The following is a 6,000-nucleotide window of genomic DNA, read 5'->3' as shown; positions in this document are numbered from 1 at the left end:
CCCATATAATCAAAGCCCCAGACATCAAATGGTTCAATGACAAGTGAATAGTTCATAGGCATTTCCTGACACTTACTGATGTTCCCTATTCTTTGTCATTCGTCACAAGACAATACAAACTTACGGGCATCCTTGAAGAGAGTGGGCCAATAGAAACCTGATTGCAATACCTTATGGGCAGTTCTATCTCCAGCATGGTGTCCCCCGTAGGCTTCGGAATGACACTTCTGCAGGATCTTTCCCTGTTCATGTTCAGGCACACAACGTCTAATAACACCATCTAATCCTTCCTTATAAAGGTGAGGATCATCCCAAAAGTAGTGTCTCAAATCAAAGAAGAATTTCTTATTTTGTTGATAGGTGAAACTGGGTGGTATGTATTTGGCTACGATATAGTTTGCATAATCGGCATACCACGGTGCACTAAGTGAAGTGCGGATGACATTTAATTGCTCATCAGGAAAGCTGTCATCAATAGGTAGTGGGTCATCAAGGACATTCTCTAGCCTAGACAAGTTATCTGCTACAGGGTTATCAGCACCCTTTCGGTCAACGACGTGCAAATCAAATTCCTGTAGCATGAGAACCCATCTGATCAGCCTAGGCTTAGCGTCCTTCTTCTCCATGAGGTACTTAATAGCAGCATGATCAGAGTGAATAGTGACTTTGGAGTCAACTATGTAAGATCTGAACTTTTCACATGCAAACACGACTGCTAAAATTCCTTCTCCGTAGTGGCATAGTTTCTTTGGGCACTGTCTAGAGTTTTACTAGCGTAGTGAATGACATTCAAGTTCTTTTCAACTCTTTGTCCTAGAACAGCACCAACAACATAATCACTAGCGTCACACATGATTTCAGAGGGCAAGTTCCAGTCAGGTGGTTGAACAATAGGTGCGGTTATCAAAGCCTTCTTAAATATTTCAAAGGCTTCTTCACAATCCTCATCAAAAACAAAAGGAGCATCCTTCTGCAAGAGGTTGGTAAGAGGCCTAGAAATCTTAGAGAAGTCTTTAATGAACCTTCTATAGAAACCAGCATGACCTAAGAAACTTTGTATACCTCTGATATCTCTGGGGCAAGGCATTTTCTCAATTGCATCAACCTTAGCCTTATCAACTTCAATGCCTCTCTCCGAAATTTTGTGTCCTAAGACGATACCTCATTAGGATACTTCGTCTTACCACACGGGACTTCTACGTCTCTCACAATTCCCAGAGGGCAGATAGTGTCTCTATTAGCTAGCGTAATAGTGACATCAATGGGTTCTAACTCAGCAGGTGCAATCTCATCTTTGATTTCATCATATAGAGAACGGGGTATTGCACTAACACAAGCTCCCATATCACATAAACCATGGTAACAGTGATCTCCTATCTTAACAGAAACAACGGGTAGACCAACTACATGTCCGTGTTTGTCTTTCGCGTGAGGTTTAGCAATTCTAGCGGAGTCCTCACAGAATTTGATAACATGCCCATCTATGTCTTCGGCTAAGAGATCTTTGATAATAGCAACACTAGGTTCAACTCTAATCTCCTCGGGGGGTGCAAGTGATCTAATGTAACCCCTACGTATCACAGTTGGAGCTTTAGAATAATCCTTTATCCTAGTAGCGTATGGTGGTTTCTCAGTGTAAGCACAAGGAGCAACAGGATCACTAAAAGCAATGACTTTCTCCTCAACTAGATTGGTTTTGGCTATGTTGCTTTCTACAGGAGGATGATATTTAAACCACTTCTCTTTGGGAAGATCAACATGAGCAGCAAAAGATTCACATAGAGAAGCTACTATCTCAGAGTCAAGTCCATACTTAGCGCTAATATCTCTAGAAGTGTTTGTCTCAACAAAAGATTTAACGCAATCAAACTGGAAATTCATACCTGACTCCTTACCTTCCTCCAACTCCCAATCTTCAGAGTTGCATTTGATTCTCTCCAATAAATTCCACTTGTGATCAATATCCTTCTTCATAAAAGAACCGACACAAGAAGTGTCAAGCATGGTACGATCTTCATGAGAAAGCCGAGCATAAAAGTTTTGAGTGATGATTTCTCTTGAGAGCCCATGATTGGGGCATGAATATAGCATTGGTTTAAGCCTCCCCCAAGCTTGAGCTATGCTTTCCTTGTCACGAGGCCAAAAGTTATAAATAAAGTTTCGATCACGATGTACTAAATGCATAGGATAGAACTTTTGATGAAATTCCAATTTCAACCGATTGTAGCCCCATGATCTAGTATCATCACATAGCCTATACCATGTCAACGCCTTATCCTTCAAAGATAGAGGAAATACTTTTTTCTTTACCTCATCCTAGGGCAAACCTGCAAGCTTAAATAAACCACAAACTTCATCTACATAGATTAGATGCAAGTCTCGATGTGAAGATCCATCTCCTGTGAAAGGATTAGCCAGCAGTTTCTCAAGCATACCCGATGGAATTTCATAAAAGATATTTTCAGTAGGTACGTCAGGTTGAGGAGCAACACCTCGTGCTTCCGTTCGTGGTGAAGATACCCCGAACAAATTCCTCAAAGGAACAGTTTCCATAGTGACAAGTGACAATAAATTCCAGCACAGTATAAAAATGTTTCCTTACCAAAGGCGCTTCACTCCCCGACAACGGCGCTAGAAAAGTCTTGATGACCCACAAGTATAGGGGATCAATCGTAGTCCTTTCGATAAGTAAGAGTGTCGAACCCAACAAGGAGCAGAAGGCTCTGATAAACGGATTTCAGCAAGGTAATAACTGCAAGCACTGAAAGTAGCGGTAACAAGTGATTGTGTAGCGAGGTGAAACGTAGCAAGCAAAGAGTAACAAGTAACAAGTAGTAGCAATGGTGCAGCAAGTGCCCAATACCTTTTTTAGCAAGGGACAAGCCTGAACAAAGTCTTATAGGAGGAAAAACGCTCACGAGGACACACGGGAATTTCTGTCAGGCTAGTTTCATCATGTTCATATGATTCGCGTTCGTTACTTTGATAGTTTGATATTTGGGTGGACCGGCGCTTGGGTACTTCCCTTACTTGGACAAGCATCCCACTTATGATTAATCTCTCTCGCAAGCATCCGCAACTACAAAATAAGAATTGAGACAAAGTCTAACCATAGCAATAGACTAGTGGATCCAAATCAGCCCCTCACGAAGCAACGCATAGACTGGGGTTTAAGCTTCTGTCACTCCAGCAACCCATCATCTACTTACTACTTCCCAATGCCTTCCTCTAGGCCCAAATATGGTGAAGTGTTATGTAGTCGACGTTCACGTAACACCACTAGAGGAAAAGACAACATACAACATATCAAAATACCGAACGAATATCAAATTCACATGACTATTATTAACATGACTTATCCCATGTCCTCAGGAACAAAAGTAACTACTCACAAAAAATAATCATAATCATGATCAGAGGTGTAATGAATAGCATCAAGAATCTGAACATAAACTCTTCCACCAAGTAATCCAACTAGCATCAACTACAAAGAGTAATCAACACTACTAGCAACCTTACAAGTACCAATCGGAGTCGTGAGACGGATATTGATTAGAAGAGATGAACTAGGGATTGGAGAGGAGATGGTGCTGATGAAGATGTTGATGAAGATGCCTCCCCTCCGACGAGAGGAGTGTTGGTGATGACGATGGCGACGATTTCCCCCTCCGAGAGGGAAGTTTCCCCGGCAGGATCGTCCTACTGGCAGTGGCGTCGATGGCGCCCGGGAGGGGGCAGACTCGCAATTCAGCTCCGCCATGCTCCCCCCACGACTGCGTGACGATGGTTCAGCTCTGCTCAGCGCAAGAGAAGGCAGCCTCATCACGACGGAGAAGGAGGCCACGTTCCCTCAGCTTGGTATCGGAGACCACCGTTCCATGGTGTCGTCGACGAGCAAGTCCAAGGAAGCTACACCATCGCCGCCTCCATCATCATGCAAGGTATCGGGAGGGTGGACTGCTTCCATTACCACGACGACAAGATGTCAAGGGGCGCAGCGGGAATGACTCGTGCAAGAGATCCAGCAACCCGTACACACCTACTCCACCATCAGCCTCGGTCTAGGCATCACGCAGATGGTCACCAATGGTGCCATCCAGGGCAGCCTCACCGGCCTCAGCTTCGGCCAGGCGTGACCTCCATGCATAAGGTGTGGCCAGCATTGATCTCCCGATTCTGCTCTATTTTCTAGAATCCCCTGTTTTGACGTTGTACTAACAACGTGAAAAGGAGTAAAGGACGCGGTGAAGGCACTGCCGCCGTCGGAGGTGAAGGTGATGAAGAAGGCGATGGGGATAAGCATACTAGTGACTTGTTCATCCGACTGCAGAAGGAGCACAGCGACAACGACCATGGCATCCGTCGGCAACAGGAAGGCTCCAATGTTAGGCTGGTCGTCTACTTAACCAAATTACATCTTGCCATCTCTGCGTGATGTCATATCACTCACCTACTTACTGAAGTTATGTATTCTTTTTTCTTTGGTCAACTGCAGGTAAGGGAATAGAGCATCTTGGGGGAGAATCAAGACTATTTCCTTTTTATTTGTTTATTAATATAATTAAACCTTCATCAGTTGCTTGATGTGCATCTTTATAACTGTGTATCCCATTGGATACTGTAATGTATTCGGAAACTTGACCGATGGAATTTTACTTCGGTGATGTCAATCTAGCTACAACTGACCATCCCATGAAATTTAATACTAAAGATCCAGATGGATTTGGTGAGTTTAGCCTATTAAGTTTGAAAAGGCATCCGATCATGTTGTTCAGTCTCATATATGTTTCATTCATCTGACGTTTGCTATCCAAAATCAATTACAATTAGCAATAGAAGTAGTCGCATATATGATGGTAGAAATCTTACAAAGTACCCATATAGCCATAATTTTCTTCTTGGATATTTTCTATTACAATAATAAGTAGTCATAAGTTGTGCTCAATTTGTGGTACTACCTCTCGCAGGTGATAGTTCAAGGATTCTTTATCGAAAAAGCCTTCCGCCCCACTTTATAAATAAAGCAACTCGCCAAATCACAACATTCGGCATAGGTTCAGCACTCAAGGATTCTTTTGAATGTGTAGCCGCCTGAGAGGTCGAATCGCTGTGAAACTTTTCAGTATCTGCATATGAAGTGCCCACATGGACTATAACTAAAGAAACATTGTCCAACTTTGGTACTGCATTTGGTCATCTGTCTAACAGAATTCTTTCCAAGGTTATCTAGAACAAATACAAATGAATATCACTGGTGGTATAGAATAGATTGAACATGCCCACACGTAGGGAAAGAAAGAAGACGTAACCTAATTACTGCTTTGAGCATTTTCTTTGCCTTAGTGGATTTCAAGCCTGCATGAAAACCAGACAATGAAAAGTATCAACCTAAATTTGCAAGGTCGACCACCATTTCTGCAGATCCTAGATAAGAATGCAACAACACATCTGTCAGGAAAGACCTTGACTCCTCCAAGCTTCCCTGTGGTGGCATGTGTGGGCGATGCTTCAGGTTTGCATCTTCTCCTGCACCTCAAACCCCTTCTGTTTTTTCTCCTTCAACTATACTTCTATCACTATATTGGTGTTGGCTATACCGTTTTATGCCAAGTAAAGGAAAATAGAAGCATTTACTGAAATTAGTCGTCAAAATCAGCCTAAATAATCATTTTGTTCTATTTAGAATTAATGTTTACAGTTAGATATGGGTTATGATCAGCAAATATAGCACATTCATCTACTTGTAAATCACTTTTGTTTTATTTTAAAGCCATCAAGGATTAACCTTGACTCACGGTTGTGCGTAAGATAGACTAGTACAAATGCCCGTGCGTTGCAACGGGCTAAAAATATCGTAAAACTTGCTCCGTGTGTCAGTTTCTTATATCCGGTTTTGATAAACATCGGTTATAGTTTATAATCTTATTGTTTTTCGGAGTATGACGCGACCTGACGATGGAGTCCCACGCGTACTCTCCGGAAACCAGGCGGTCTGACAGA

This window comes from Hordeum vulgare, chromosome 6H (genome assembly GCF_904849725.1).
Source record: "Hordeum vulgare subsp. vulgare chromosome 6H, MorexV3_pseudomolecules_assembly, whole genome shotgun sequence".
Classification (NCBI taxonomy): domain Eukaryota; kingdom Viridiplantae; phylum Streptophyta; class Magnoliopsida; order Poales; family Poaceae; genus Hordeum; species Hordeum vulgare.
The sequence above is the reverse complement of the archived record's forward strand: the minus strand, read 5'-3'. Positions refer to the sequence as shown.